This window comes from Saimiri boliviensis, chromosome 8 (genome assembly GCF_048565385.1).
Source record: "Saimiri boliviensis isolate mSaiBol1 chromosome 8, mSaiBol1.pri, whole genome shotgun sequence".
Taxonomy (NCBI): Eukaryota; Metazoa; Chordata; class Mammalia; order Primates; family Cebidae; genus Saimiri; species Saimiri boliviensis.
This window is the reverse complement of record NC_133456.1, coordinates 38,114,280-38,128,378: the sequence shown is the minus strand read 5'-3', so window position 1 is coordinate 38,128,378 and position 14,099 is coordinate 38,114,280. Positions and strand designations below refer to the sequence as shown.

General features: G+C 41.7%; 2 protein-coding genes across 2 annotated transcripts in view; both read left to right on the top strand.

The window, feature by feature from the left end:
- GTPBP8 (GTP binding protein 8) overlaps positions 1-5,153 on the top strand; it is a 156,580-nt gene extending 151,427 nt beyond the window's left edge. The window contains exons 9-10 of the transcript XR_012518781.1: positions 1,890-1,967; positions 5,066-5,153. The gene's annotated coding sequence lies outside the window, so the exon portion shown is untranslated. The remainder of the gene's footprint in view (positions 1-1,889; positions 1,968-5,065) is intronic.
- Positions 5,068-14,099, top strand: part of BOC (BOC cell adhesion associated, oncogene regulated) — a 248,638-nt gene continuing 239,606 nt past the window's right edge. The window contains exon 1 of the mRNA XM_074404351.1: positions 5,068-5,157. The gene's annotated coding sequence lies outside the window, so the exon portion shown is untranslated. The remainder of the gene's footprint in view (positions 5,158-14,099) is intronic.

Genomic DNA, 14,099 nt, shown 5'->3' with positions numbered 1-14,099 from the left:
TGGTTACCAACATATGGCGGCATAGAATCAGGGGGGTGTGTTTTGGGGGAACAAAAGCCCCGTCCTGATACTAATCAATCAGAATCTCTGAGAATGGGGTGAAGAAAATGCATTTTATTTAAACTTCGCACAGGGCATTCGGAAGCACAACCAAGTTTGGAACTATTAAATACTTCTAAGCATTTTACGAATATGGAAAATGAGGCCCAGAATTAAGTTGGTGCTTTCACCCCCAATTCTGCCTCAGACATTAGAGGGAAAGGAAGAAATGAAATAAATAGATTTATGCAAGGCCTGGAATTTGTAGCAAAGAAGGAGTGATTTGCTTTGAGTAGTAAAGGAAGCCTCCTTTAATAATGTCCTGAACCACAGAAAAACCTACCATCACCTAAGAGAAACTTGGAAGTCACCTGTCATTCCCACTTTTGTCAGCCTCCAAGACAAGATCATATTCCAAGCTTTACTGATCCTTACCTCTATTATCTTTCTAATAATTCACTTATCCTCAGCCGTATTAATGTCCCTTTACTTAAGTGCTTAAGACTCCCACAGTGACGTATCAGAAAAACATTAGAGTGAGTTTTGGAAACAGACTGCCAAGGTTCCATGCATTTCTAGCTTTGCTGCTTACTAGCTTGTTGATCCCAGGAAAGTTACCACCTCCTCCAGACTTTAGTATCTCTGTGGGTAAAATGAAGATGATAATAATAGTATTAATCTCACAGATTTGTAAAATGCCAAGGCACTCCTGACACACAAACAATAAACATTTACCATAATTGATATTGTTGATGTTTTTACTACTATTTAATGCAAGCAGTCTTTATTGGAACACTTTCCAGGCTCCTTCTGTGCGCCTTTACACATAGTACTGACTCTGCCTGGGCCATCCTCCAAAACACAGTCTCCTTTCTTCAGCTCTGGGGTCATATTTTGAGTAATTCTTCCTCAACACCCCATCCTCACTCACTCCATGATTTGACATAGAGGCATCTTTAATGTATTACCACAGTGCCCCGTGTTGGCCTATGTATTAGTTTTCTATTGCTGCTGTAACAAATTACCACAAATTAATGGCTTGAAATAAGTAGAAGCTATTTTACATTTCTGAAGGTCAGAAATCCAAAATCAGTTTCATTGGACTGAAGTTGGCAGGGCTGGTTCCTTCTGGAGTCTCTAGGGAGTAATTGATTTCCATTCCTTTTCCAGCTTCTAGAGGCTGCCTTCATTCCTTGGCTCGTTTCACTATTCTCCACCTTCATAGTCAGCATGGTACCTTTCAGTCTCCTCTTCTTTTGCTCTCTCTCACCCTCCTGCCTGCCTCCCTCTTAAAAATACCCTTGTGATTACATTGAACCCACCAAGATAATCAGGGCAGTCACTCCATCTCAGAATCTTTGACTTAATCACATCTGTTTTAGAACTCCAAATGCAGGCGCATGTACCTGACAGGCAGCTGATGCCAAATACTGAGATACTGGTGCTTGGATATAGAGAAATATTTATTCGATTTGGCCAAAGTGAGAAGGCAAGAGAGCAAGAGCTCTCAAATCCACAGTAACAAAAAAGAAGCAGGGAGTTTTTATGCAGCTAGAGAGTAAGGGAGAGGGAGTTTCAAGGAATCCAGGGGAAAAGTCTGCATTTCTTCAGCTTCAGATAACACCTTGTGCAGCCATATGTACATGGCAGCTGGTTGCAGTGTCCTTCAAGGAACTCCTTCCTTCTCCAAACTATTCTTATGACCCTGAAGTTATGTCCTCCTGCTTGACAAAGAAACAATACATCGGCAGTTTATAATTACGTTATGGGAACAAGGAATACCGGGCAAAAAGTGAGTGGTTAACATGTACAAGCAAGCAAGGGCCTGATCAAAATTTTCTTTATTTCAGTCACAAAAGAAAAATGCTGGAGTGCTGAAGTCTCAAGTGCCCTGGTTATATATCTACAAAATTCCTTCCCAGTGCAAGGTAACATATTCACAGATTATGGAAATTAGGATGTGAACATCTTTGGGTGGGAGGTGGGGGGATTGTTATTCAGCCTACTACAGCCTTTCTCGTAGAATTTACCTCACTGTTTTGTATTTCTTTGTTTACTTTCATGTCTGTTTCTCCAATGGCATACGAACCTACTGAAGATAGAACTACTACCTCAATGCTTAGTTCAGAGCCTGGCATGTAGTAGGGCCTCAATAAATATTTACTGGCTATATATGAGGTTGTATGATGCTTGAATAGAGTCTTTTGAAGGATGTATAGGAACTCCCCGGGCAGTTAAGGGAAGAAGAATATTACTACAGAGAGGTTTTAAGCAGCATGGGTTTGAAGAATCACTAGTCCTGAGCTAGTACTGCTGGGACATGATTTGTGCTGAGGGATAGAGCTGGGAATACTGGTGTCAGGTCATGGGAAGAATTTGGATTTTTACCTAAAGACCAGTAGTTCAGAAACCTGGCTGATTATCAAAATTGCCTGGATAGCTTTTAAAAATAGAGATTTCAGCTGGGTGCGGTGGCTCACGCCTGAAATCCCAGCACTTTCGAAGGCCAAGGTGGGCGGATCATGAGGTCAGGGATTCGAGACCAGGTTGACCAGCATGGCAAAACCCTACCTCTACTAAAAATACAAAAATTAGCCAAGCATGGTGGCAGGTGCCTGTAATCCCAGCTGCTCAAGAGGCTGAGGCAGGAGAATCGCTTGAACCTGGGAAGCGGAGGCTGCAGTGAGCCAAGATGACGCCACTGCACTCCAGCCTGGACTACAAGAGTGAGACTCCATCTCAAAAAAATAAAATAAATAAATAGAGATTTTCAGGTCCCATTTTAGAAATTCTTATTAGTTCTGAGTAGGGCTGTTTTCAAAAGGTCTTTGTGATGGTAGTCTAGGTTGACGTGACCTCACTATAGGTGATAAAGGAGTCACTCGCTGAGTCTTCAGCAGGGCAATTTTTGTCACCTTGCCTCAGAAGAAGAGCACTCTAGAGAACAGATTTGGGAGGGAAGGGGTTGGAACAGACCTACCTGTTCTATTACAAAAGCTAAGGCCAGAAATGATAGAGGTCCAAACCGTCAAGCATTTCTACTGAATATAGACAGTATGACTTATTTAGATATCTAGCATGGATTGAGAGTATCCCTTATATGAAATGCTTGGGACCAAAATTGTTTCAAATTTCCCAGTTTTTTAGATTTTGGGATAATCGCAAATGCACATGAAATACCTTGGGTATGGGACCCAAGTATGAACATGAAATTTATTTATGTTTGATATACACCTTAAACACATGGCCCGAAGAAATTTTATGTAATATTTTTAACAATTTGGTACATGAAACAAAGTTTGTGTACATCTCAGTCACCCCTTTGGACAATCTGTGGTTGTTTGGTGTCAACATCATTCCTGACTCTGAATTTATATGCTACTGTTAGGCAATCATTATCTTCTGCTTATTCACACATATGTGCTTTGTAGTAAAAAAGAAAATATGATATACCATTAATACAGTGAAAAATAATATGTTCAGGGTAACTTGTATCATCATGTCAGTACTCAAAAAGTTTGGCATTTTGGAGCACTTCAGATTTTGGATTTTCAGATTAAGGATGCTCAACGTGTATTTACATATTTACATGTCTAAAATGATTATATGGTTTGGGTCTGTGTGCCTACCCAAATCTCATGTCGAATTGGAGTTCAGGGGTTCAGGGGTGCCCTCAGTTCCCCTGAGAGGACGTTCTCCAGGTTCTTGGTCTATCACTCCCCAAGAATGGGTGAGGAGACCATGACGCAGTGCGCTCTTAAAAGTAAATACCAGACTCAAAAGCGCGGAAAGTGATTTTATTTAGGTAGAGAAAGAAAAAGAAGGAGAGAGAAAGAAACAGCTAACTCTCACACTGAGTGAGAGAATCCAGAAAGATGGAATCCAGGAGAGGAAAGCAGCTTTCACTCTGAGTGGAAGGGAAGAGAGAGAGATGGAGTTTAGGAGGGGAAGACAGGCTTCCACGAGAGAGTGTGGAAGGGGACTGCAGAGGGGAAATCCAGGAGAGAGAAAGACAGCTTCCACAAAGGGAGTGTTTGTCAAAGGTGTAAGGCCGGTTGCCTCGCTGGGAGCCGATGGACAACACCCACCCCTCTCCATGTCTGATAACAGCATTATCATTCCGGAGGCCTTACTCAGCATCTGGCTTCTCCATGCGGGCTCCCCTCACCCACTTCTGCATTCTGCTTCCAGATCTATATCCAGCACTAGACTATGCACTCTCAGCACTAAACTATGCATTTGAACCCGCCAAAATTTTAAAAAATCCCGACATGCCTTATCCAATGGCAGCTTACTCCATATGTCCTTAGCCAGCCCACCCCTAATAAGTCCCACCTCCCCACCTATAGTGGCTCGCCCCGTCTGGGCCCTGTCTCCCTACAACTAATGAAATTGCCTATGCTTTGTTTCCCCAATATCCAATCAATCACCTCTAACCCCTATAAAACCCCCTCCCCCGAGAAGGTAAGCACGACTTCTCTGGCCCCATCCTGGACCATAGAACCTCGCCCAGGAGTTTAATAAATAGGATTTTCATTTTCGTATACTGGCCTCAGTTTCCTCATTTTGACTTTGCAATATACCTTACAAAAGGGGATCCAAACATGGAGTCTGAAGGGGTGTGGAAGAAGGGGACTTTTAACCTGGGAGGAACCCCCACCTTTCTAAGTCCCCTGGCCAAGGAAAGGAGTTCCTTAGAACTTCCGCTTGGGTGATTGACTCTTAGTTTCTTCCCGGCCCCTGAAATTTACACATAAACAGTTAAATTCCCAGATGGAGAGAGATGGGAGGTGGGCATGGCAGTGGGAAGTTCTTGCCCTTAAAACTACGCCCCCTTGTGGACCCAGAAAGAGACCACATTCTGTCAGAATTATCACCCCCAATTTTGGAAAAGGGGCCTGGTGGGATGCAATTGGATAGTGGGGGCAGAAGTCCCCCTTGCTATTCTGGTAATCGTGAGTTCTCATGACAGCTTGAGAAATGCGTAGTAACTCTTCTTTTGTCCTCTCTCTTCTTCTTTGGCCAGGTAAGATGTTCCTGCTTCCCCTTCACCTTCTGCCATGTTTGTAAGTTTCCTGAGGCTTCCCCAGTCGTGCTTCCTGTACAGCCTGCAGAACTGTGAGTCAAACTTATTTATAAATTATTCAATCTCAGGTAGTTCTTAATAATAATGTGAGAATGTATTAATACAAATGACTTCCACTTAAGTTTGAAATGTGACAAAATACGACATTCAGAAGAAAAATAGATTCAGGTAAGGTGGCAGGGGTGCTACGATAACTTTTGATATGCTGAGTTTGAGATTGCCCATGGCTATCCATGAGAAAATGTGCAATTCGCCGGTTGTATAAATTGGACTATAGCTCAAAACTGATTGCAAAGGGATGAAGTGGAGACTGAATATAGGACAATATTTTTAGTAGCTTAGATAAAAGTGAAAATGGAGTTTATTGGTGACAGAGAGATGCAGGATCAAGAAGAGTATTTTGTTTTGTTCTGATTGTAGGGATAGTATACCAGTCAGGATTCCACCAGCCAAACAGAAACAGTAGGATATATAAAAGGATTTACAGAAAGAAATTGACTTATGCCATTTTTGGAGTCAGATAGGAAAGTCTGAAATTCATAAGGCTGGAAACTCTCAGGCAGTAGCTGAAGCTGAAGTCCACAGGTAGAATTTCTTCTTTCTTCACCCCTTCAGGGAAACCTAAGTTCTATTCTTTAGGCCTTTCAACTGATTGGATCAGGCTCACCCACCTTACCCAGAATAATTTCCTTTACATAAAGTTAACTGATTGCAGACATTAATCACATCTACAGAATACCTTCACAGCAACACCTAAGTTAATATTTGATTGAATGACTGGGTACAGCCTAGCCAAGTTGACACATAAAACTGACCATCACAGATGGAAAACAACTTGATAAAACATATATATATAGGCTAAAGGGAATAATTCGAAGTATGAAAGAAGCTGGATGTAAAAAAAAAAAAAAAAAGGAGAGAATTGTTGGAGAAAGACCCATTACTCATTCAACAAAGTTTCTGAGCATCAGTTGTTTGCCAGACACCATACTGGGAACCAGAAGAAACAAGCAGGAATGGAATCAAGTGCTAAAGTAAAGGGGTTGACTTAAACATCAAAAACTTTTGTTCTCTGAGCCAGGAAGAAAAATAAAAATAGCTATAGATATGGATCTATTTGGGATGGAGTGATAGATAGCTTCTGTGTTCTCAGTGGAGGAAGATTTGAGATCATTACAAAGAGTGGAGGAGGGCAGGGAGGTGGTGTTCTGGATGAGCAATGGATGTTGAAATCTGAGCTTCCTTCAACCAGGGGACATGAAATAAACACAGGCTATATACATTAGAAGGTAAGGTTTTAGGGCCATACTGTAAAAAAAAAATCTCTAGACTGCAAAGGAAGGCTGTCAAAGGCACAAATGACGGCCGGGCGCGGTGGCTCAAGCCTGTAATCCCAGCACTTTGGGAGGCCGAGGCGGGTGGATCACGAGGTCGAGAGATCGAGACCATCCTGGTCAACATGGTGAAACCCCGTCTCTACTAAAAATACAAAAAAATTAGCTGGGCATGGTGGCACGTGCCTGTAATCCCAGCTACTCAGGAGGCTGAGGCAGGAGAATTGCCTGAACCCAGGAGGCGGAGGTTGTGGTGAGCCGAGATCGCGCCATTGCACTCCAGCCTGGGTAACAAGAGCGAAACTCCGTCTCAAAAAAAAAAAAAAAAAAAAAAAAAAAAAAAAAAAAAAAAGGCACAAATGACCATTAAATGTAAAATCTTGTCCATATCATTAGTAATTCATGAAATACAAATTAAAATAATTTTTAGGTTCCACCAAATAGACAAAGAGTAAAAAGCATGGTGTCTGGTGTCGTTAGGGCTTTGCACTAGAGTTTAGCTGCAAAGTTATCCTTTGTTGTAATCATGAAAAAGGAAAGTGACATGGTATCCTCACAATAATTTGATTACTTTCTAATACTTTGACAGTGGAATTTTTTTTATTCCCCACAAAATCATATACAGAAACCAAATATGTAAAAAAAATATATAAAAGTAGGATTGCAGTGGTTAAGGATGTATGGGGGAATGCAGGGCCCTCCCATTAAGGCCATTTTGAGGGCCTGTTTCATGAGGTACTTGCCTGGGATACTTCTAGAACAGTTTGAAACCCACTGTTGTAAATAAATATGTATTCATGTGAGAAATTATTGATGATGCATTAGGATTTTTTTAAGCAGTTCAGAAAACTATATGTCATTCCTTGAAAAAAATACATAGCCACACATTGCGGAAAAGGTCTGGAAGGATCTAAATGAAGGTTATAAAGGATAGATTTTTTTCTTCTTCTATGAGTTGTTTTATTTTTATATTTAGGAAAAAAGAAGTATTGCTGTTGTAATGAGAAAAAAAATTATTTATTTATTTGAGATGGAGTCTTACTCTGTCACCCAGGCTGGAGTGCAGTGACACTATCTTGACTCACTGCAAACTCCACTTTCCGGGTTCAAGCAATTCTCCTGCCTCAGTCTTCCCAGTAGTTGGGATTACAGGCACCCACCATGCCTGGCTAATTTTTGTGTTTTTAGTAGGGGTGGGGTTTCGCCATGTTGGACAGGCTGGTCCCCAAATCCTGACCTCAGGGCATCAGCCTACCTTGGCCTCCCAAAGTGCTGGGATTACAGGCATGAGCCACCTCGCCTGATGAAAAAATTTATTTTTAATGCCAGATTACTGTGTACCAAGATGTTTGTGTGTGTGCATGCACATGACATATGCATGCACAATATATTTAGAGACATATGCCTTTTGGCTTATTCACCTATGGCCTTTCAGCTCTAATCCCATTTTCTATGTTTGCTCTGTGATACTGGGACTGGGGCTCTGCAAACTACTTTGCTAGCTGGTAGATATATCAATATGGGCCACTAGAGGGAGGTTGAAGGCAAGAACAGGAGAGAAAGTATTTCTCTGTTACATTGTCCCTGGCAGTGTTGCCCAGCACTGTATTCACTCCAGGTAACGGCAGTTGGTTCCAGTCCCTGACTCTTTTTGACACACACCCAGAACTACCCTCAAAGGTACTAGCAGCACCAGGATGGTGTTCTGTCCTCAGAGATCTGGGTCCCAATTCTGTAAGTCCTTTTCTCTAAAAAACCTAAACTCTGATAATCCCAAATTTCTTTGCCTGGCTTCTCCAGCTCCAGGGATTATAACTGCTTTTAGTTACATCTTTGCATCTTAGTTCTTAAACATTCATTTAACCAATTCCTTATATTCCTTAAATTATTTCTCGTGGCCAGGCACAGTAATCCTAATACTTTGGGAGGCTGAGGTGGGTGGATCACTTGAGGCTAGGAGTTCCAGACCAGACTGACCCACATGGTGAAACCCCAGCTCTACTAAAAATGCAAAAAATTAGCCAGGCATGGTGGTGCATACTTGTAATCTCAGCTACTTGGGAGTCTAGGGCAGGAGAATCCTTGAACCCGGAAGGAGGAGATTGCAGTGAGCCAAGATTGCGCCATTGCACTCCAGCCTGGGCAACAAGAGCAAAACTCCATCTCAAAAAAAGAGAAATCTTTCTGGTAAAATGTATAACATTATATTGTTCTCTTTTACTAATGGAATCTGACTGGTATGATACTTGGAACCAAAAGTGATCCCAGGAAACAGCCCCTCTAAATGGAATTCTGTGGTTGGTTTGACCATATCCTTAGCTTTAAACACAGGAGTGATGGGGAAATTGGGTCTCAGAAATCCTTGGTATGCTGTAGCATCACACTTAGTCACCTGAGGCTGGCTGTGAGGAAGTGCCCTTGGAAGCCCATTGACTCCATGACTGTTACAGTAGCAGTGATGCTTCTGAGTGCACTGGAAAGTCTACAGAAAGTGACATGCTTAGATATTTAATGCAGCTCAAGTCACAGAGAATCAGGGAGCAACTATGGTGGCCTTAAAATAATCAGTTATTTCTTATAGTTTCATAGCTGAACTTGACCCAAAATTCAGTTGTGTGGGTTGCAAAATTGCAACCTAAATTGAATTCATAGACTCACAGATCTCATATGTGAAAGTTAGAGCATTGATTGGTAGGAAGAAGGACTCTAAGCCTTGGAACTAGTTGAACTTGGGAAAAGCTGAGAATCTTGGAGCAGTCTGTCTTCCTGTGTCTGAGAAGACTTGTATGAAGACCCTATAATAACCTCAAGACTCACCAAAACCACTTCTCATCACCTTTAGAGGTATAACTAAAGTCAGACCTCAGTTTGCTTCAGGGGACAAGTACAAAGTCTAAAATGGAAAGTAGTAGTTTAGACTACAAAGTAATTCCAAAATATTGCATTAGTGACAGAAACTGAAGTAGTGTTGGATTTTAAGGTTATTAGACCATAGAGGATGGAATATAAAGCACTGGACTAGACCAAATGTATCAATATGAGTCATGATATCATTTACTAGAGAGTCTTGTAAAAGGATATATCTAAAGACTTAGGAAAATTAGAATGTTGGAATGGATATATAATCTGTGGTCTGCACATCCACCCCAGCATGACTGTATGTTCTGAGAGAGCTCCAAGGTCATGCCCTCCACTAAGTCATTGAGAAATACATTAATGAGGGGCTATCAGTTTCTTTACAAAGTTCTGCAATGAATGTGTTCTGTAGGTCAAAGTGATGGTAGAAGATACCTTCATTGAAATTGGCTTCTTGATTTCAATGGGATCCCAGAATGAAAAAGGCCAATTGGCAATGATTAATTAGAAGAGACAGTTTGATGCATTTATTATAATGAACATTAGGAATAAAATGGTAACCAGATTGTTTTGACTAGCAAGGAACTTTAGTGGAGGCTATTTAATTGCACTGTCTATAGGAATTAAATAGATTGCACCCCATGAAAATATTACTTCATCTGTATAACAGGAACCAGGAACTTGATTTAAGCTCCAAACTAGAGAGACATAAGTTCTTACTTAGTTTCCAGACTTAACCAAGTTCAACAATGTAGAGTCTCTTGATGGACAGGAAATTCAGGACAAGGATGTTTATCACTGTCATTTATAGTAACAAAAGTATGAGCACATGTAAATACCATTGGGGTTCAAAGTGTGGGACCTTAGAAATTGAGAAAACCACAGAAGCAAGGTCATTCTTTCATATTCTTGCACCTTTCTGCATGACAGCCAGCCATAAAAGAATTATTTGACCTACCTTCCCTGAAAGTAGCCCATAAGACATCACAAGAAGGTGTTCTGCTCTATATCTAGAGGAGATAAAGGAAGACATACAGAAGAATCTGAACAAGCAGGCCTTGCTAAGTTCTCCCCCAACTCCTGTTTATTACCATTATTTCATCCTCTCCTTTGTCTAATCATGTTTCTCCACAACTATCTACTTCTTTCATCAGATTTACCATAAAAATACATATTTTCCCGTAGGTCTTTGGGTCATCATTTCTGAAGGGTTCCATGTCATGCAAAACTTTGTTAAAATATAAATTTTATGTGTTTCCTCTGTTAATCTGTCTTTTGTTATGGGGTGGTAGGGGTCTGTCATGAACCTTGCAATTGGTGAGGAAAAGATACTGCCTTTTGTCCCCTACAATATCCATGTTTCAGGTGTCTGTTGCTGGCTAACCATCAATAACTTAGTGCCTTAAAATAACTATGTGAATGCTTACAGTACTGTGGGGCAGGAATGTGAGCAGGGCTCTGTGGGGTGGCTTGTCTCTCCTCCACATGGTGTTGTTGGCTGGGTGGTGTGACTAGATCAAGAGACTCCCAGATGGCTTCACTTACAAGTCCAGCATTCCTCCCAGGATGGCTCAAGTGGCTGAGGGTGAACTGAGATGCCTGGATCTTTATTCCTATGACTTTATCTGGGCTCACACATATGTGTAGGTCCTCAGTTCTCTTCCATGTGGCTTCTCTCTCCACACAATATCTCATCCTCTAGGACCTCTCTCTCCACACAGACTCTCTACAAATAGGATAATCTGGGCTTCTTTACATAGTACTTAGCTGGGGTCCACCCTGAGCAAAAGCAGATGCTACAAGGCCCCTTAGGATCTGGGCTCAGAAGTCCTCAAATGCTACTTTCATCACATTCTTCTAGCCAAAAATTTATAAGGGCAGCCTAGACTCCAGGAATGAGGAAATAGATCCCCGCTCTTGTTGGGAAAAGCAGTCAAGAATACTACAAAGAGACATGGACACAGGGAGATGTGATTCACTCATTGGGGGCTATTTTTAACAACCTACTACAGCTTAATAAGAAACATTTCCTCTTAGAAATTATGGTATGCCCATAGAATGAAAAACAGTTAGGGTAGGCAAAATGGCTATAGCAAACAGATCCAAAATAAGTAATAGATCAAACACATTAGATGTGTATTCTTACCTATTTCCCCATCTTATTCAACACCTGATTATTCACATTTTAGTTTCTTCCATTCTTGTGACCTTGAAATCTCCCTGGGCCTTGTCATCATCTGCATCCAGCTATATAAAGGGGGAACAGATAACATAGAGGAGACATGCCTGCCTCTCATTACATTCATTACACTCATTACATTCATTCACGGTTTTTGTTTGTTTGTTTGTTTGTTTTGTTTTTGTTTTTGTTTTTTGGCTACACCTAACTGCAAGAGGAGGCCTGGAAACATAGTCTAGTTGCATACCCAGAAAAAAGGAAATATACTAGGTATAGAAGCTTATGCCTGTAATCCTAGCACTTTGGGAGGCTGAGACAGGCAGATCACTTGAGGCCGGGAATTCAAGACCAGCCTGGCCAACATGGTGAAATCCCATCTCTATGAAAAATACAAACATTAGCTGAGCATGGTGATGGATGCCTGTAATTCTAACTATTTGGGAGGCTGAAGCACAGGAATCACTTGAGCCCAAAAGGCGGAGGTTACCGTGAGCCAAGATCACACCATTGCACCCCAGCCTGGGTGACAGAGTGAGACTCTATCTCAAAAAACAAAACAAAACAAAAAAACCGAACAACAGAAGAATTTGCTACAATCATTTTTTTAAAAAGAAATTTTTGATGGCCCAGAGAAGTGCTTGTCACTGCTGTGACTGGCTGGGGCTAGCGTTGCAGGTGGTAAAGGAATTTACCAAGACAGTTTTAGTTAAAGAAAGGCAGGTTTATTAGAGAAAGTATGAAGATGCATTGCAAGGGTGAAACGAGCAGCACAGCAAAGAAGGGGCTGTCTGCAAAGAGCCAGGAGCTGGAGGAAAGTTTTATAGGGTTGTCCTGGAGGGCGTACATATAGAACGAGGTCATGTTGTAGGGCTATGTGCAGAGTGAGGTAATTGTGCCAGTGGCTGTTTGTGGTTAGCTGTCTCAGAACAATTGTTCTCCCCCACATGGGACCCCTTCTTCATTGCTGCTTACTCATCTTAATAGGACTTCACAGTGCTCACATTTTATTAAATGATTAAAGGAGATAATAAAACTGGATACACAACTCCAAGTTGGGAAAGAGGCAAAGGGGGATGCATAACCAGAGTAAAACATAATGCTGAGATATTAATAATAGTTATTTCCAGTTAGTGAGAATATGGAAGTTTTATTTTGTATTATTTGAACTTTCTGAATTGTTCAGTGAACATAAATTACCGCTATAAGATGACATATTATTTTTTAAACGTTAAAATATCTCAATTATAAACACAAAGTGCTCATTTAGCAAGGATCATTGCTGACAATCCATCTCCTGTCTCAACTCCTAGAACCTCATAGAAATGTAGAGAAAAACACCTGCTGATAGCAGTCTATTTTCTGAGGTATTCAGAGGCCAGCGTGCAATTTTAACCAATCTCTAATTTATAAAAGCCATTTCTAAGTCCATTGTTTGAAGAGTAATACATTCTCCTACAAAAAAAAAATGTGAAGGATGATGATAAGAATCCAGGGCCAGCCCACCAAAACCGCTCTACTTCAACCATACACGACATTCCTGCCATTGATCCCATAGAAGCCAACTCTGGATCCCAGGATTGCTACAGAAAAGTGCTTTCCATGGTCAAGGGGAAGACCGCGGGAGCATACCTTTCCTCACCTTGTGTCACCCTCCACCCCAACAAGCCCTAGCAGCCAGAGCAGGAGCTTTGTTTTCCCCACTCTGGTGCATGACTTCAAAAGATTGTAATATATTCTGTGGAAAACGTTCAGCAATATGAAAGCCTTTCCTGGGCCCATGTGTCCTCTCATGGTCCACAACTGGTAGAACAGTCTGGAAATCCTTGAGTTCTGGAGAGCTCCCTGGTCAGTCCTTGGGGAATGCAGGTAGTTATATTGAAAGAACCTGCTTAAGTACAGTTCTTGACATCTGGGCAATCCATTAGGGGAAGATCACTTCAAACTCAACAACGAAGTCTTCATATTTCTTGGGCACTTTGGGGATGGAGAGGTCTTCTCCAGGGGCTTTTCACTGCATGCCAGGCCTGATGACTTCCTTGAATACAATGGGTATGGTCTTGCCGTCCAGAGTGGCCTGTTCACTGTGCAGCCACACAGAGCCTCTCAGAGGCTGATCCTGGCAGGATAGATGACATCTGAGCCATTTTTCTTAAGAATACCATGTGGCTTGTCCTTTAAAACAAAGATGATGTCAGCTGGAATGTTGCTAAAGGTTTGGTCTCCTTCCTTGCTTGGGAAAGGTGATTTTGGTCCCTTATTTCTACCGTGTTTTTACTTCAGTGGTTGAGATCTTGACTAGAAACCAGCTTCCTCACTATGTGGAAAGTGGGAGCTAGGACTTTCTCAGCAATGAGCCTTGCCATGGTGGGAGCACAGAGGCAGAGGGGAGCTACTTCCAGGCCGGGGGCAGGGGCTCCCACAGGGCATGGTCCTGAGGGAGACAGGTGGTGGGATGTTACATGAGGATGACTAGGAAGATGCCAGGGACCCCTAGGATGGGGAAGGGATGTTTTCCTCATTTACTTTTCCCTTCATGGAAGCAGCCATCTTAGAAACTTTGGTTCCTCTCCATCCCAAGAACTCCATTATCCCACTCCCTTTAGTG